This window comes from Mastomys coucha, unplaced genomic scaffold, assembly GCF_008632895.1.
Source record: "Mastomys coucha isolate ucsf_1 unplaced genomic scaffold, UCSF_Mcou_1 pScaffold21, whole genome shotgun sequence".
Taxonomy (NCBI): Eukaryota; Metazoa; Chordata; class Mammalia; order Rodentia; family Muridae; genus Mastomys; species Mastomys coucha.
Window position 1 is genome coordinate 85154267 of NW_022196904.1, and position 19838 is coordinate 85174104.

The 19838-nt window shown below is 43.3% G+C and overlaps 1 protein-coding gene across 7 annotated transcripts in view; it reads left to right on the forward strand.

The window, feature by feature from the left end:
• The window catches only part of Tenm4 (teneurin transmembrane protein 4), a 702050-nt gene that overhangs the window by 151337 nt on the left and 530875 nt on the right, over window positions 1-19838 (forward strand). The window contains exon 1 of one of the 7 annotated variants that reach the window (XM_031387405.1): window positions 14361-14379. The exons of the other annotated variants lie outside the window; for them this stretch is intronic. The gene's annotated coding sequence lies outside the window, so the exon portion shown is untranslated. Of the gene's footprint in view, window positions 1-14360; window positions 14380-19838 lie in introns of those variants that run through there. 7 annotated transcript variants of the gene reach the window in all.

The window sequence follows — 19838 nt, forward strand, 5'->3', positions numbered from 1 at the left end:
TTTGTCCAGAGGATGCTATTGCTAGGTCCTCACTCTTTAGGTATAGCCTTGGAGTGATAGTTGCTAGGTCCCACATTATGGTAATTCCATGGTTAATATTTTCAAGAACGGGCAACAAGTTTTCAAGAGCAGCTATGCCATTTGTAATCCCTCTAGATATGCATGAAGTTCCTAATTTTTCACATCCTTTCTACTCACTGCTTTTTATTATCTATCTTTTTTTAGACATTCTGGAGGTTTTTAATGTAGTATCTTGTGGTTTTTATTTGGATTTTGTAATGACTAATAATGCCATCTTTACGTGTGACTATGGCAATTTAAAAAAACTCCCTTGAAGAAATGTTTATTCTAGTTCTTTGCCCATTTGTTATTGGGCTTGTCTGTTTTATTGCTGTAAGATTTTATATATTCTTGATTTAAGTCATTTGTCCATAATTTGAGAGTATGTTCTCTCCTTCTATGAGCTGTCATTTCCCTTTGCTTTCTTGAGAATATGCTCTGAAAGGCAAGTTTTTAAAATTTTTGATGAAGTCCAATTTAGATCCCATTTCTCTTTTGTTGCCTGTGATTTTTGTGTCACATCAAATAGGCGACCGCTTTCCCGAAATCACATAGCTTTAGTCCTTTGTTTTCCTCTAATACTCTTATCTCTTACATCTAGGCCTGTGATCCACTGTGAGTTAAGCTTTGTATCTTGAATGATGTCTGAGCCCAACTTCACTCATTTGCATGAAGATGTCCAATTATCTCTGAAACATTGATTGGAAAGACTTTCCTTTCCCATTCAATAGTCTTGGTACTTTTGTCAGAAATCAATTGAGCATAAATGTGAGACTTTATTCCTGATCTCTCCATTTTACTCCACTCATCTCTATCCTTGTGGTGACCCCTGTCTTCATTATTGTCCCTGCAGAGCAGTTATAGAGTTGAGAGGTGTGGGTTCCTCAAACTTTTTCTTGTTTTCCAAGGTTAAGTCTTTTGTGTCTCATGCATTTACACATATATTCTAGGAGAAATTTGTCAGTTTTTAAAAATAAAACAAAATAAAAATTTTAATTCCAATATAAAATTATTCAGTTTATGAATATAAGGTTATCACCCCAATTAATGAAGACTTTAAACTTTTCTTTCTATGATTTTTAAAAAATTAATCAATATGCAGGTTTTATATTTCTTTTCTTAAATGTGTCCTTATTTTATTACCTTTGGATAATATTGCAAATAAAGTTGATTTCTTGATTGCATCTTTGAACTGATCACAGACTATTTCTTTCTATACACTATATATTGATTTTTGTCTGTTGATCTTACAGACTGCCATCTTGATCAACTTGTTTTATTAGTTCTATGTGTGTGTGTGTGTGTGTATGTGTGTGTGTGTGTGTGTGTGTGTATTATGTATGTGTATGTGTGTGAGAGAGAGAGAGAGAGAGAGAAGAAGAGAGAGAGAGACAGAGATTATTAGTATTTTTTTTTTTACCCATAAGATCTTGTCCTCTATGAATAGAGGCAGTTTCTCCTTTTCTGCCAATCTGAATGCATTTGTTCATTTTTCTTGATTAATTTATCTTCTAGCCTCTTGTCTGGTGTTTATGAGAAATATTATGAGTTAATCATTTGTATCGTTTTTAATCTTAAGGGGAAACTTTCCATTGTTCACCCAGAGTCTAGTGTTAGCTATGAGTACTCCACAGATGGTCTGGATCAAGGGGAGCTTTACTATTGTTCCTAGTCTATTGTGTGTCCTTTGTCATGAAAGAGTGTTGTGAAATGTTTTCCCTGTGTCTACTGACCTGAGTGTGGGGTACTGTCCTTTACTGTGTTAATGCAGTATATAAACATTGACTGGGTTTTGCATGAGAAACCACTTTGACATCTCTAGAGAAAGACAACTTGGCCAAGATGCATAATCCATTCTGTGTTTTATGCCAACTCAATAGTATTTTATTGAGAATTTTTGTATCTGAGTTTATGGATTGCATTGACTTGTACTTGTCTTCTTTTGTGTTGTCTGTCAGCATTGGCATCAGAATCAGAAAATGGCGTGGAAAGGGTTCTTCCTTCTACTCCTTGCAAGACTTTATAAAGTGTTTGTATACACCTGCTTCTTTCTTGAAAACTTTAAAAGTTGGGATGAGCATAAAGGTTTTGACAGCTCACAGTTATATCTTTTCATATGCTTGTATCAGAAAGAAATAGAAGTCAATGAAGACAAAAACCTGATGTTGAATTGAATCTTGAACATTTCTCCATGAGCAGAACTGTAAATCTCTTGCCGTTATGCCAGGCCCTTAACCACAGACTGGGGTGGGTAGAACAGATGGGATTTCTGCTTTTAAAGAATAAATAACTGCAACTATTTCAGTGCAGATGTCTAAATAGATTCTCTGCTGAAGAACACTTTCCCCCATCACAGATAGGAGACATGTGGAACAGACCACTGCCCTGGGGAATCCATCAGGGTCATCCAAGAAAATCAAAACATTCTATTAATAGCTTAGTGTTTAGAGGGTTGACCAAAGACCCAGGTTTGTTTTTTGTTACTGTTTAACATGTGAAATTAGGAAAGGAATATTCTTGTCTTAAATGGCTTGTTACAGAAAACAGGCATCTGAGATTGTTTTTATAAGTGCAGCAATTTCATATAATACAGGTGATTATATCAATCCTAAATATTTGTAACACAGAGGCTCAGATATGTGGCCTTTGGCTCACTCATTCAATCAGTCTCTTCATTAGTTAGTGAAGCAATTATTTATCAAGCTCTTTTCCTGTGCCAGTCCCTCTACCAGAGTGTCTGCACTCTGAAATAGAAAGGAATCTATTTGAGTCCCTGTCCCAGAGGAGCAGCTGGTCTGATGGGGTGAGGTATACCTTTATATAACAATAAACCCCAGGCATGGACAAAGCTGCAACCTAGTCATGATGAGAGACCATAGACATATAAGCAGCGAGACTTCAGGACTGAACAATGTCAGGAGAAACATGTTCCACATGGAGTCCTGAAGGATACATAAGAGTTTTCCCTGCAATCGATGCTACATATCTGAGGTCCAAGCAGGACAAGGTGTATAAGATCAGAGTCTGTCCTAGAATTCAAAGTCATTATCAAGGATTCAAAGAAAGAGCTATAAAGTGATTTGAAGAAACCCAAGAGGCAGCTCCTAAAGGGCCTGTGTGTTTTTTAACCTGATATATCCAAAGTTTTAAGGATTTGAGCCTTTTTTTGTCCAAATGGCAGTCCAACAGTGCCCAAGAGTCAACAATGAAATAATATGTCACAAAAATTATGTTCAGTTGTTGAATACATCTCCATTAGATGCGATGCAGGTTTCCTGGTGCCTTCCCATAGAGTTCTACCTCCATAGGCATAGGTCTTATATGTTGTGACTTAATAGACCATCTCACATAAATAAGAGGTTAGACTAAAAAAGATGTTCAAATCTGACCCTGACTCTTACTCAGGCTGGGTCTGAACCCTAGCTTTTCTTATGTGTAAAGCAGGATTCCACTTTCCCAGTTGTTGGGACAGTGAAATGAAAAGGGGGTCTCACAAGCTGGGTATGGTGGCACATACCTGTAATCCCATCACTAGGAACGTAGAGTCGGGAAGATCAGGAGTTCAAGATCATCCTCAATGACAACAGTGAGCTCTAAGCCAACATGGGCTTCATGTGTCTTACAAACAAATAAGCAACAATCCCCAAACAAAAGGAAGAAAGATACAAAGAAAAGGACCTCCAAAGGTTTTAGGGACCTCTATTGGCAGCTGGATCTAAGAAGTGTCCACGCCTGTTACAGATGTTGAAGAACCAGTGTTGAGAACTAAAGTGACCAGTACCACTCCCCACTGCCAGCTTGATCCTTGACCATTCATCTACTTCTGAGCCTTAGCTTCCTCCTCCACAAAACAGAAATGACTATGATGTCTCCTTCATCATGTTGCCAAGAAGCATCAGTGGAAAGATCACTGTACTGTAAGGCATGTTGGGTGTCACATTGCTTTTGAGACTGAATGTGAGCACAACGATTTTTGTTTTGTTTTGTTTTGGGGTTTTGTTTGTTTGGTGTGTGTGTGTGTGTGTGTGTGTGTGTGTGTTTTATCCCACCATGCAGTCTCTGAGTCTAGGGCTGCACTTGTATTTCTCAAAGCAGAACACCATGCTTGATGCATAAGGATAGTCAAATGTTTCTGTAGTTGCATTTATTTCTGGCCTTCCACCCTTTACTCATTCCAGATTTTTGTCTAACTGTATATAAATAGAATTGACTGTCCTTTTAGAAATCTAAACAAACCAACAAGGAAAGAAGAGTCTAAATCATCTCATTTTATATATTTATTTTGCTGAGTGGGTCAACTTGGTTGGTATTAATCCACTGGGGGCTCCCCCGAGGAAGCAGACAAGACCTTTAGCTCCTGTGTTACTAACCCAACCTGGTTGCCCCAGTTTCCCAAGCCAAACAACAGGGCTACAGCTTCTACACATTAGGGCATTAGGCAGTGTAATGTGGGAGGGATGTATTTTTAATAAAGCTTCATATCCCTGGCCCCACCAAGAGGAGAACCTTTAAAAGGTAGAGGGAGACAGAAGTAGCTGGATCCATAGACCAGGGGGGACAAGCAAGGATGAGGGAAGGTGAGAGTCAGTCGCAACTTGGCATGTGTCCCGAGGTTCGGGGGAGGGCATATGTTTTGCAGAAACCTTAAGGGATAAATTTAGTGCAGTGTATGCCCTTAGCTTGCTTCTCCCTCCCCCCAATCTGGTTCCCATTTGTGACATCTAATGATTCTCTTTCCACCCAAAGGTAAAAGGTCAAGCTAAGGGGTCCTCAGGTCCAGAGACAGGCTCTAGAGTTACAACCCCTGCCCACAGGGATTGCCCACTCCCAGCCTGGCTCTGGGATAAATGAACTCTGCCTCTCCTCTGAAGCTTCTAATAGAGGGCAGACAACTATAGAAGGCTGAATGAGGGTCTTTTGGGGGGGTCTTGGAGGTTGTTGTCAAATGTGCCTTTGGAAAGAAAGAAAGGGAGCTCCTGAAGAGAAACATCCTGCCGGGTTAAACACTTGAGACTGGGAGAATTTCAAACAATAGAAATATCAAAGGGTCAGCAGGTTTAATGTTTGCTGAGGGCCACTCTTTCCCTCCAAGATGGTGCCCTTTTGCTCTGCCCTCTAGAGGGGATGACCCCATTTCCATGTGGCAGGAGAAGGGATGTAAGGGCCTAACTAGATCCCTGTTTCTATAAGACACTAATCCACTCATGGGGACAGATCCCTCATGTCCCACTCACCTTCCAGAAGCTCCAGTTCTTAAGGCTGTGGCATTGGGGAGTTAGCTTTCAATATTAATTCTGAAGGACACGACCTCCAAACACCTTGGCAAGAATACTCTTGGGGTACATCTTGAAGGGTGAGAAAGAGTTCACCAGTCAAAGAAGAAAGCAAAAGACATTCCAGAGAGAGAGAGAGAGAGAAACAGAGAGAGAGAGAGAGAGAGAGAGAGAAAGAGAGAGAGAGAGATCCTGGAATTAATCTGCAGGATTTCAAAATTAAAGAGCAAAAAATAAAAAGATATCCCAGGCATGCATGAGCATGTGTGTATGTGTGTGTGTGTGTGTGTGTGTGTGTGTGTGCGCGCGTGTGCGTGCGTGTGTGTGTCTGTCTGTGTCTGTCTGTCTGTCTGTCTGTCTTCATGAGGGGCAAGCTCAGTGGAGCAGGAATAGTGAGCAAGACACACTGGGAAGCAATAGATGTGAAAATGACACAAGGGTTTGGGCTGATCCAGTAGACTTTGTATATCTTTTTTTTTAATTAGATATTTTCTTTATTTACATGTCATACAATATCTCCTTTCCTAGTTTCCCGTCCCCAAAAAAACCAAAAACCAAAAACCAAAAAACAACAACAAGAACAAACCCCTGTTCCCTCCCCCCTCCCCCTGCTCACCACCCCACTTTTACGAGGGACATTCTCTTAATCCTTCTGAGGGCTGAGTAGCCCAGGTCCAGATGGAAAGACCTTATTAATGTCCACCTGAAAATGCACCTTAATTTATTCATTGAATAATCATCTACAGAATCATGACCAGGTGTGCCTACCTTGCTCCATATGGAAGAAGGAGGTTGTACTTGACCCTGAGCAAGCTAAGTCTCTGTCGTCCTTCCTTCTTGCCTACTACTTAACATCTTCCTATCTGGTATCCTCTCAGAAGATGCCAATGTCTCAAGGGCTCTTACTCAGATTCTGCCTGGCACACTTGCCCCAATTCCTTCTGGCAAGAAGAGATTAGGAAACATGTTGAAGAGGAGTCTCTTGACAGGTGGGAGAGTTCTCCGAGCTCATCAGGTTGGATATACTACAGAGCAGGTACCCAACTTCAGAGTTCCTAATACACTGGGCTTCTAGCTTGAGAAGAGCATCTTCCCTTGCTGCAGGCTACAGTCTTTTAAGATACACAGAAGGCTGAGCTGTGTGTGTGTGTGTCTGCCTGTCTGTCTGCCTGCCTGTCTGTCTGATAGTTCATGCTCACGCAAGGATCTGCAGTGTCAGAGTATGTACTTCCTGTTCCATGCACATGTGAGTCTGGTCTCAAGTGTGCACATTACACATGTTTGCATCTCTGAGCTCCCAAGTGCCCCTTTGGTATGCTGCATGGGGATGTGCCTGTGAGATTCCCCTTCAGGCTCTATTGGTTCTGAGAGATGCAAAAGCCCTGCCTCACCTTGAAAACTATCCCGTTGTTTGTGGTTTCCTGATAGTGACAGAATCGCTGCGCTTGCCTGTCACTTGTACACATGTACACACATCCTCAGTACCACTTGGGAGCTGTGAATGGAAAGAATTCCCCAGAGACTGCCACAGGCCACTTGAGTGACTCACTAATGGGCCTGTTTCCTTCCTCAGAGAAATAGTACGGGGAAGGTTCTAGAAATGCAATTTTAGTATCAGCTCAACTTCAGCAAACTACATCAAGTGGCTAGAGTCTGAAGGTTTCATCCTCAGAGGCTGCTGTGATGGGAAAATCCCTCAGATGTCTGCAGTCTGGGAAGGGAATCCTTCCCAAAGGCTCTTGGGAATTCCCTCTAGCTTCCCAGCTGCAAGCAGGCCCTGGTGTTTAGTTCCCACTCTTGAATCCAGATGTTGGTGATGAGAGGGCTGCCCTGCTGGGTGTGTATTCTGCAGCTGCCAGAGAATAAGCTCGTGGGACATTCATCAGTCACTGTACCCAGAGATGCTCACTTTAGGGGCAGAGGGTGCAGCTGAGTTGGAACTTCTGTTTTCACTGACTTTACACCTTTTTTTGGAACATGACATCACCATCCTGTTAGGTCTTGCTGATGTCTTTGTTGGAACAAGGGGGGACAGAAGCACGACACAGTTAGTACACTGTTTCCTCACACGTTGCCTTCTGCTCACCGTCTCTCCTGGAGCTCTCTCCTCTGCTGTGAGTGGCTCTGGGGCACCAGAAGGCCCTCATTTTGCACTATGCTGCTTTGACAGAGTGAGTCTTCATGTTTGTTTTGGTCTCACTTACTTAGTGGGAAGGGCTTACAAGCTATTGAGCTGATCTTCTGGTCAGTGTGTGCTCCAATCTGGACCATCAAGATGTAGAAGAACTGCACCGCCAGGTATGGTTGTTTGTATCTATAGTGTCAGCACTCAGGGGGCTAAGGAAGGAGGGTTGAAAACCAAAGGCCAGCCTCATTTTTACATCGAGACCCTTTTTATACGTGGAGAAAAAGAAGAAAGAGGGAGAAAGAGGAGGATGAAGAGAAAGGACTTGGTAAACAAAAGAGCAGTTTCTGAGGGTGAGGGCCATATGAATGCTTGAGTTTCCTTTTTTGTGAATCCCAGGTCAGGCCCAGACAAGTTTAGACTTAGAGTTCAAGTCTAGGAGTCCAAAGTCAGTACTTTGCTTCTGTGGGCATACTTATGCAAGGCAAAGTAGCATATTCACACCATCATCCAAAGACACCCTGTCAGCACCAGGACAGAGATTTGATAGCATGAAGAAGGGTGTGGTTTTCTTTTTTTAATAGAGTCACAAAGCCCTGGGTTCAAATCCAACCTTGACCTTGGTGAGCCATTGCGCATAGGGCAAATTGCCTTCTCTGCTTTACTTCTGTAAGCCTCAGTGGCCTCATCTGTAAAATAGGACAGCCTTTTCCTCCCAGGGCTCTGCTGGAAAAATTCAATGAGACCATGTGTGTGAAAATTGATACTATCAGATCTGGCTCAGAGAAAATTATCAACAAATGTTAGTGTCCCCTCCATCTGGAAGCTGACAAATTCAATTAACTAGAGCCACCCATTCCCACCCCTACCCTCCACCCCCATTCCCAAGCCTGTCCACAGAATCATAAATTTCCTGTTTGAAAAACCAGCTCCATAAATCACCTGGCACCGTCTGAGTGGGGGAATTCTGGCGGGAGTTGGCTCCGTGTGCTCCTCAATCTTGCTGGCTCAGCCTGCGAGCCTTCCTATAAGTAGAAGGATTCCCACCAGCATAGCCAAAAGGAGGGAAAGATGCTGTCAGTGGATTCCACAGAAGGGCTAATATTAGTGGGGCGTGAGGATGGCTATGGGTCTATATTTAGAATCGGTATCTTCAGCCCTTTTGGATGCAGCAGAGTGGAGGGCAGAATGGGGTGGTATTTACAAGAGGCAGGCAGAGTAGCTGGGCCGGGTCTTCTTTCTTCTCTCTCCAGGAAGTGGGCAAGCAACACAAAACAGGGCTGCTGGGAAGGAGGCAGATAGTAGGGGGGTAACCCCCATAGTGGAACAAAATAAGATAGTGACAGAAGCCTTGGGAGAACCCCGGGATTGCTGAATTTGGCTAATGGGAAAGCAGAGGAGTAGGCTCTGTGGCCTTCTGCTTTGAGTTGGTAACCAAAGAAGGATGTCCCTGGCTTTATTCTGCGGATGCTTTGGATGGACATACCACAGGGCAGTGGACTTAGGTCAGAAGAGAGATGTGTATCTTTCACAGAAGCCTTTTACAATCCTCCCTCTCACAGGTGGCCTCCTCCTTTCTCTGCTCAGTGCTCTCCACACACAACCTGCCTCACTGGGGTGCTTCTAGCCCTTCTATATGGACTAAACAAAAATATATACTTCTGCTACACACATGTAGTCCTGTATCAAGCGAGGCCCGAGGAAGAGAGGATGGAGGTGTTTTGGGGTCCCAGTTACTCCATAGTGTAGGATATACCCTGAACAACCACACACAGAGGCCTTGATATTTCCCTACAAGTACCATGTCCACGAGTGCTCTCCAGCATCCTTGTCCGTACCTCCTAAGGGGAACTCAAGACTGAATAGAATGTCCTGTGGCCTGATGTCTGCCCTGGGATCTATTCCATCAGTTAGGTGATTTCCTTAGGGTTAGAGACTGTTGGTAGGAGAAAGGGAGGGCAAAGCACTTCCCACCACATCAGGTTTTCTACACTTCAGGTGAGGGAGATGAACTGGATGCTTACCAGGCTTCTCTGGCTTGCAGTCTACTTATCTGCTGAGTTTTTCAGTGGTATAATGAGAATATAATCAGAGCAGCATGTGTTCTCCACCCTGTTCCTCCTCCAATAAAACCCATGTGATCCCAAGAAAAATGGAGATGACTTAGGCTTTTTCACAGTCTGGTGTTCTTCTCATTCACTCCCCTTTCTGAAGACTTAAGCAAGCTCAGAAGGCCTGTCTACACAGGGTGGCAAGGATAACCCATTAGCCAGGATAATCTACTCTCTACCCTTAGGCCATGTCTGAAGCTGTAGCTATGGCATGGGTCTGGATGGGCAAGTTGCCCCCCATGAGAGGCTGGAGGCTTTCACGGGCCTTCTGCATGTACTTTCTGCCTTTATGGAACTGTTTGTTATGGTTCCTGGAGCGTGCTTTCTCTCTTCCCTTCTCATCTTGGAGCACTGTTCTCTCAGTTGGTTTGCTTGTTTGCAGTCTGTGGGCACAGTGTTGTCTCCCCTGCAGACTTCGGAGCACATGGCTGAGCTGGCATGGACGCAGGCTCACCCCTCTTAGCCTGCAGGCATTTTTGACACATAAATAAATAACTCTGAGAGCAGCTGATGTTTCCAGGTAAAATGTTTGCACATGGTTTGTATCTGAGAAGCAGAGGCACGCTCACAGGCACACACCCATAGATGTTGGAGAATTAAAAACATAACACGCACAACTATACTAGTCACACATGCCTGGCCCCTGGAGATTTCACTGGGAGCTGTTTCTTCCTGCAGATGGATTAGGAGCTGGTGATTTTGAGAATCACAGAATGTCAGGGAGGGAGGAACACAGCAGATTATTCAGTTAGGGGATTTCAAACTTACTGACCTCCATCACCCATCTTCAAAGAGAATTTTATAGAGACCTGTGAGATACAAAACAGAAAAACAGATGTGTTCTGGATAAAGTGAAGAATAGGAAGGAGGGGAGGCCTAGATTCCACTGAATTCAGTATGAAAGCCAGAATACTCAGCACCCTCCAGGTAACTGAGGCCAGAGGGAAGTCCCCCAGTCACATGGTAACTGAATGATGAATTCAAAAATGGAACAAGAAGCCATGCCATGGGGAATGACAATTCACAGCTGAACTAAGATGGAAATACAATTGACCTTTGGCATCTGTGGAAGATCAGTTCCAGGAAGGCAAGCCATGAATAGCAAGGACTAAGGACACTCAAATGCCTCATATAGAATAGCATGGTATTTGCCTATAACCTAGGCACATCCTCCAGGATACTTAGAATCATCTGTTGCTTGCTGAGAATATCCAGTCCATTGTAAGAACAAAGGGATGATGTTGTTTAGGAGATAATGACAGAAATAGCCTACACATCTCAGAATAGATGCAGTGCTGCCTGAGTAGTTCTCTCTCTCTCTCTCTCTCTCTCTCTCTCTCTCTCTCTCTCTCTCTCTCTCTCTTTCTTTCTTTCTCCCTCCCTCCCTCCCTCCCTCCCTCTTTCTTTCTCGGTGTGTGTGTGTGTGTGTGTGTGTGTGTGTGTGTTTACATGCTTACTATGGCATGCACACGAAGGCCAGAGCACAGCTTTGTGGAGTTGGTCCTCACTTCTCAATATGTCCTGGATATCAAACTGAACTTAAACCTTCAGCCACTGATCCTTCTCCCCTGCCCTCCTTGGCTGTTTGAGCTTTACTGTACTTCTTTCCACTGAGTATCAAACCAGCCATCTTTCTGCTATATTGGTTGCTATGGTTTTGTATATAAATATCCTCCCCTACACACACACACACACACCAATTTTCAGCAGAATCACCCAGCATCATAGACAGGAGTGTCAATATATCAATTTTACATCACTGCTGCTCAGGGCTGGGATCTTCTCAGAGAAGGGGTAGACATGGAAGCCCTAACCATTCTCTGTTCTGTTTAGCTAGGCTCCTTGTTTATCTATTTGACCAAGATTTCACTGGATAAAATATAAACAGAGACAGAGGGAGCTACTTTAAACAAAAGAACATCAGAAACTCCCACGATGTAGGTACCTTCAAACAAGAAAATCTTGACCCCCATTTACCTGAATTTTTGGAAAGATATTGACCTTTCCATGATGACAGAATGAAAGAGCAAACATTCTTCAGTCATGCAGGACTAGAGTTTGTCCTCTTGGCCTCAGTAAATCTGAGAGAATTCCAAGCTTAGCACCACCTACAGTTCCTCATGGAACTTGAAAACAAACGTGGTCCCTTATCTAAGCAGAGGGACCCTCCTGCCAATTGTCCTAAATCCCCAACCCCTATCTAATTGTTCACCTTAGACCTACCTAAACATTTGGTACCTAAGGTAACTTTATCATGCAGTTGCCAGCTTGGCCATCTCAACCATCTCACCCAACTGATGCTTGACACCCGTCAGCTGCATACTCCAGAGGAGTTCTTGGTTTGCTTTGCTAGCACTGATGGGCTCTTGTCTGGTGATATGGATTTCTCAGAGCTGTGTAGATCTCCACCCTGCAGAGAGCAAGGCTCTACAACCACCTTCATATGTTTGTGGGGTCTCTCTAATCTGCTAGTTAAAGTTTATTGCTGACAGTAATTCCAATAAATTCATGTCTGGAAATTTGGTTTTTCACATTTGATAGGTTTGGGGCCTGTAAGGTGCATTAAGGAGACATTACTGATAGACTTTGGGAGTCAACCTGTGGGGATATGGTCTCTACTGGTTAGACTCATGGGTCCAGGTTCCATCTAGGCTCTGTCACATGCTCAAGGGGGAAGCTTAACTGGCTATTTCTTTCTTTCAAAGGTGAGGAATAGTCAGGAGGATGTGGGGAGGCAGATGGTGAAATGTAGATGAGGTTAGCCTACAGTGCAAGCTTTAGGGCTCTGTAGGAAGATCCCGTCTCAAACAAACAAGGAGAATGACAAGCAGGATTCTTTCTGATAAGTATTTATATTACAAAAAGAACAGCTTGTCTATAGTGGGGACCCAGGAAATACCTATTCTTTCCAACCAGTTTCTGGAACATCTGTGAAGGTTAAGCCCCCTGACTCCATGTCATGTGACCCAGATCCAAGCAGGACACTTCTAATAAAGAGTACTGCCCAGGAACACTCCAGGGTGAAGCACGAGTGGGTGGAGGATGTGTGTTTACCAGATGTCTTACATTTAGAGAGCAGTAACTTACTAGTTTCCAAATTCTTTAATACTCTCACATTGCTGGACTTCCTATGGCTGGAAGGGGCCATGGCTTAGATGGCCCTCTAGGAATTTTCTGCCTTTAAAGAATGGCTCATAAAATGCCAATGCTTTCTTATGGTGCGAGAAGTTGTAATTGATGCCACTTCAACTTCATGAAATTGATGTTCAGAGCTCCTTGTGGCCCAAGCCTTATTCTGGACCATATTACATCACTTATCAGTCTGTGGAACCATTATGGGTGGCTGGGATAGAGTGTCTCACTGATTAAATGCTAAACTGAGTCTCTAACAAGTTAAGGCACTTGGCTACACACAGATTTATTGGGAGGTAGAATTGGACTAATGTCTATGTGATCTCTGCTCTTGTGAGTAGATGTGTGTGTTGGGAGGGGGTAGCTTGTTTCTCTTCACTTTAGAGCCAACCCCAAGCAGATCTATGTGCAAGGCCTGAAGGCATCTTCATTTTAATTAGTAAAATCATCTCCATTGACTGTTATCTGCTGTGCACTAAACATATCCTAGACATTAAAGCTTCGCCTATAAACAAGATATAGTTAAAGCTGAAGAAATCCAAACAATAGCAATTCATTTAATGAGTGTTTTTAAGAGCTATAAAAATGCTACAGGCATATGTGAGAGAGATCCTAGACCCAGAAGAAACTTCTAGGAGGAAGTACCCTATGATCTGAAAGTTTGGGGAGCTGAGTAAGTTGGGACATTGAGGTTATGGCATGGAGGACCAGCATGTGAGAAGTTGTAGAAAAAGTACCTGTGTGGATAATTTGAGGTTAGCAGAGGGTTCCATGTTAGCCAGAAATATGGTTAGTCGTCATTGATATGTACTATAGACACAAAATACACATGGGGTTAAGAAACTACATGGGGGAAATTGTCAAGTATCACACTGATTTTTTTGATGTTGTTATTTTGACCATTAATTAGAATAATAATTTAAATAAGCCATGTTATAAATAAAATTAAACCATCATATTAAAACTAACATTTTTTTCTCTTGTAAAATTTACCAATATTACATTTGTGGCTCCTGGTGTATTGAGACTTAATCCATCAGGACATGGCTAGTGTCTCAAAGGTTGGAACCTTGGCAATATAAATTAGGGAGATTGGGATTAGGAACTGTGTGATTCTGGTACATTTCCTTTAAACTCATGTACTCCCCAAAGCAGCTCTAGAGGTAACGATTGTTCAGTTCATGTATGTTGCACAGGCACAGAGATGATGTACCCAGTGGTCCTCTGTTGGGCTATCCACATATCAGTGCTCACAGCATGCTACTATTAAGGTACAATTTGAGCTCATGTCTCATAGCCTTTCTATTCTCTACACTCCATCCCTGGTTGCCAGTCAGTTCCTTGGTTTAATTTTCATTGGGGTCTGTTGCTAGAAAGCCATGCTGAGGATTGGCTTTTTTATGCTTCTTGTTTCTCTCACATTACTAGAAAGCATCTGGAAGACTGGCTACCTCTCTCTTAGTTCTATGAGATGGCTCTTGAAGTAAAAGACTGTTCCATCTAAGGGTGGTGTGTCCAAGGGGATTGTTAGATTGCACTGGTTTAGGTTTTCTGTGGCAGCTTCAGTATATATGGTGTCTTCAGCTGCACTCATGTCAGTGATGTCCACAGGTCTCTCATTGGCCTGGGCTGCAGGAGCTGTGGGATTGCACTGACAGCCAAAATATGACCTGCTGAGGTAAGTAGGTCTCTGGAGGCTTTTGGTCTAGTTCATCTGACTTCAGGTACAGGATGTGAGGTCACTCTTGTGGGCCCAGATAGGTGAGGCCCAATGTGACTAGTAGTGGGGGCATGGCCCCTGACAGTTTTTGAGTGCTATACTGAAGTAAAGCCCTACCTTAAGTCCCTTCAGTGTCTGTGAGCTGGGCAGGTGACCTCATAGGGCCTTTGGGGGACTAACATGTCCAAAGAAGGCTATCTGGTACCTTGTGAAGCTGAAAATGGGCAATTAAAGATAGGCATTGCTTTCCTGGGCCTCTGCAGAGAAATGAGCACTCAAGGTTGGTAATGAGAGAGTTTCCTGAAATCCTTATCATGTCATATATTGTAGAGAGATATATGGGATCAACATCTGAAGTTCTGCCTTGTGGGAGAGGCTCATTGCTGGTGCTATAAGGATCTGTGTACATGTGGAACCATTGGGTTAACTTAACTCTAGGATACATCGAAAGAGACATGGTATTTAAGAAAGCTCACCCACCTTCACTGTTGAGAAATCCCTGCCCTAGAGCCTTAGGGCCTTACATCAGAACTTTGGGTGTAACCTAAATGCTTCTCTTCTCTGAAGAAAGGAAAATTCAGGGAATATAACCAAAGAGAGTGTAGGTAGATCCTTCCCAAAGTCAAAAAGGAAGGAGCAAGATTTTAATCACATAATTAAGACTTTAAAGTCAATGTGAACCACAGAAGGAGCTGAGAAGGAAGCTCAAAGGAACTTAGAATTAACTTCTATTGAGACCAGAACATCACTGTGGTAGGCTATTTAAATAGTCTTTCCTTCTGGGAATGGGTATGAGTGTGGTTTTATGCAGATGTGTTGGAGTTAAAAAATCATTGATGCTAAGCGAACTGTTAGCATAATATTTGCCTGAATTTTTGGAAAATTTAGGAAAAAATTATGTTTAATTACCTAAGATATAAAGACAACATTCAACTTAATGTTTAGAATACAGGAATTTTCAAATATTAATTGATACAATTTTAGAAAGCTGCTACTATATGCCAAATGCTGTTATGCCCAAGTTGCAGGAACCCCCCCACACACACACACAAAGACAATGGTGGAGCCAGTTCCAATGCAAACACACACACACACACACACACACACACACACAAGGGTCTTTATTATGAATTCACAAGGAAGGACTCTTACCGTCACTGTCACAGCGAGTCAGAAGTGAGAACCTCAAATCTAGGGGTTCAGAGTACTTATTGTGCATACAGAAAGCTTGAAGAATTTCCAATATGGGTCAGCAAATTAGTATTTTAAAAACTGTATTTCTAGTGTAATCTGCAGGAACCAACTGGGGGCAAAACCACCTGACAAGCAGAGTAGCTGGGTTATCTATTTCTGCAGGATATCATAGGTTGTCAATATGTACCTTCACTCTGCTGTTATAGACTGACTGGCTGTTGCTAAGAGTGGGGATGGAGGAATTGCCATAGGATGGACTTAAGTGGACTTTGTGGTTTTCCTTCTGGAATTGGAGTTTAGCCCCTGGAGCTTCTTCTCAAAAAACAGAGTTGGTTGGGCTTTTACAGTGCAAGCCAAGAAACACAGAAAGGCCACCCAAGACAGGAGAAATTACAGTAGACTTCCTGGAGGAGGTACCTAACAAATCCTTGGAGGATTAGTGGGTATGTGTCAGGGAATATAAATGGAAGGTATTCTAGGCTGAGGAATCATGAACAGCTGGTGAAGCTGTAATAGAAGTGAAGACTATATTGGAGCAGAGCTGGAACCATGGTCATTGAGATGAATGGAGAGAAGAATAACTGAAGAGATAGGATGCCATTGGTCACTCTTAGATTTGATACAATGTAGATGGTATCAAGCCACTTAGGAGGGAAGTATAAGAATTGGATTTAGATGGATGGATGGATGGATGGACGGGCGGGCGGACAGACAGACAGAAATTTATTTAGGTACAATGCATACGCCACATAATGTGGTGTTTGGATTATGGGACTAGGAGCTAAATTGCTTTGGCTACAAAAATAACAAAAAAAAAAAAAATTGAAATCATTGGGGAATCCTTCTGGATGGTGCATTGCTGCTGTGCTTGCGCGGAGGCTACTTACACTCCCTTGTTAACAAGGTAGCTCAGCTCTCTCTACTCGCCCAAACCTTTTGGAAGGAAAGACAGTTCCAGAGCCAGGAGCAGCCCTTTCTGGAAGAGGAGACACTCTGGGGACAGGCTGGAGGTGGAGAGGTGGGCCAGGGAACTTGGCCATTGGTAGTAGCCACAGAGGAGCCTTAGACCACAGGAAACACTGGAAGGTGTGGGAAGGAACCTGCTGGGGGTGGAGAGAGGCGGGGCTGGCAGGACACCCACAGAGCAGCAGGGAGAGGAGGCAGCCCAGAAGCAGTTAATCCTGCTGCTTGAATTGTTTTTATAAACGACACTCTAAAAATCAAATAGATGCAATAAAAACACAGTGGCCTTTTCATTAAACATGCCACAGAGGCCCCTTGTTCAGCAGCCGTTGTCAATCAGATCTGGGCCATTGTCTCTTTCCCAACCCCCTATAATTGGCATCTGTCTGGGAACAAACAAATAAATACCAGCCTGGCATTTTAACTAGGGCAGCAGGGAGTGAGGGCCCTGGGTTTCAGAGTCTGCTAGGCCATCAAGGCAAGTGAGGGCCCCCAGAAGGTTGGTTCTCACCCAAGCTAGAGTCCAGCATCAAGGCATGATTAGAAGCAGCTCCCTGGCCGCTGCTGCACTGATGTGATCAGGAGGATCCTTTGTCTCGGGCCTCTGGCTGAAGAAGCCCCTCAGAGAGCATTTTTTAGAAGGCCTTATTTTTGTTCCCTTTCATGAAAAGTTATGGGGGAAAAAAGAAGTGGACATGTTCTCTGGCTGACTTCAGATACAACCATTTAATAACAGTAATGCAACTCGCTTGCCAAATTATAAAAGCAGGAACAAAACTATCACGCTTAATTAGTGATAGCATTAAGACATTGTGACTAACCAGTAATAATAGCCTGTCATAGCACTATTATTAACTACGAGTTTTAGAATAGATTGCCAGCTACCACCTTGGACCACATATTCATACAGGTGATTCTCATTATTCACGGCAGCTCTGTTCTACAAAGTGGATATGAACTCTGAATTAGCAAATTCCAGCCCTTTGCTGTTAGAGGAAGTTCCTGCAGGCCTCCAACCACCATCTGCCCATCAACTTTCAATGCATAATCTCTTCAATGCATAATAGTATGTGTGTTACTATTTAAACATACCTAATTTAACATTTACTTTGGAGTCCTGGTTTTTGAACTCAGGGATGGAGAGAGGTCATGTAACACCAAGCAATTTCCTTGCATGCAGGAACACTAGACACTAACCTTGTGAGCATTTTACTCAAGAGAGTCACCAACAGAATTAGAACCTTGAAAAATGTAGTACTAAGTAGACTCTGACCAAGAGGCAGGCAGACGGTTGCTGTATTCTATGAGAGCACGGTGACCACACAGAGGGCCTTTAGTGTGTCATCTCTCTGTGCACACTGCAAACATCCTGATAGTGTTCAGTGTAGGGTTGCAAGCACATTTAGTGGATATGCAGATTCACAAACATGTTTGAGCAGCAGGGTAAGCAGAGTCTCTATGAATCATTAGCTCTGACTGGTTCATTTCATTTGGTTCTCACTCTGGCAGTATCTCCCGCGTTAGGGTTCAGGAAGGAAGATTTGAAGAGCTTAAGTGATACACCCTAACATATATTATAGACTTCCAGGGTCAGGTGGAACAGTCCATGGGCCTGCAGACTGATTTATAAAAATAGTTTTTTATTGAAGTATTATTCTTTTTCATACTTTGTTACATATTTTCTTTTGGGTTGAAATGGAAACAGAGCAGTTGCCACAGAGATCCTAGAGACTGCAAAGCCTACACTGTATACAGCCTAGGCCTTTAAGATCCAGGTATTATTACGGACGTATTCCTTCTCTCCTTTTCTTCTCCAGCCTCCTGGCTCAGATCGGAGGAGCTTTTCTTTGATCCTCATGCCAAGGCCATTTGCAATTCACCTAAATAATTTGTTTTTCTTTCTTGAACATTTTTAACATTGGAAAGTTTGTAACTATGTTTTCTTCATCGCATTAACATTAAGAAACTTAAAGCCCAAACAGTCTGTAATTCTTCATACGGACATGACAGGAACAGAGGTGATCTTTGTCTTTGTGACACTGGAAGAGAGTTAGGTAATGCCAGCACAGTCAAAAGTGGGATCAATTTGTAAGTTATACAGGCGTCTGGAACTTTCCAGTTATGAAGTGTTACATCTGGGACAAGGACCGGGTTCTGCAGGAATCACAGTTGTCCCTAAGGAGACAATGACCTACTTTCTATGAATAACCTTTATTCTCTTCAGACAGCTATGCTTTGCTGAGGACTTAATGGCAGATTGCCTGGTACCATTTTTTTCTCTGTGGTATATGGCTATGAATCTGGAATGCCTACACCATGGGATCAGATATGATTATCCCATTTGATGGAATGGGAAGTGAAAGATTGGATACCTACAGTCAGTGTGGTCTGACTCTGAAACACAACCCTTGCAGGTTGCTCCCTCACCTTGCCGTGTAACTTGAATGTGGAATGTCCCCACAGGTTCTTCCATCCCTCTCCAGCTTGTCACACTGGTTTTGGTGATTTTGGAATCTCAGAATGGAGCCTAGTGATGGAAATAAATCATTAAGGTTGGTCCTGGAATACATACCTGTTTCCGCTTCAGGTCTGAACACTCTGCTTCCTGGTAGACCACTACAATGTGACTAGCTTCCTTCTCCCAGTGACATGGGCTAACTCATTCTCCCCATGCCATTCTCGCTATAATAAAGTGAGAGCTTCCTGAAGTAATGATACAGGTTAAATCCCTCCTCCATGTTTTGTGGCAGCAATGAGGAAGTAACTAGTAAGCCAGACATGCCCAGAACTAAAAGTTGATCCTATGATCCTCTGTAACTTACCCAGAATTTCCCTCACCTCTTCTCCAACTCTTGAAACTGGAGCTGGGGATTGAGCAATGAGGCAGCATTCATATTTTCATATTGGGACACTTGTCTTTGGGTTGGAGTAAAGGAGGAAGCACCCCCTCTCTGGGCTGGTGTCCTGAGTAAACCTTGGGCTCAAGCTCCGCAACCAGTCCTGCAACACCCAGCGGAAGCTCCACTCCCAGATGCTCTGACATTCCCAGGATCAGAGGTGAGGAGGACCCAACATCTGTCCCAACACTGGGAGTAACTGGGACCAGCGGGACCAGGCACACAGGAACTATGCCAGCCCAGTGGCCCGGGGTTCGTTCCGGTCTCCTGGGCTGGTGTCCTGAGCAGAACTTGTGCACAAGCTCTGCAGCCAGTCCCACAACACCCAGAGGAAGCTCCACTCCCAGGTGCTCTAACAAGCCC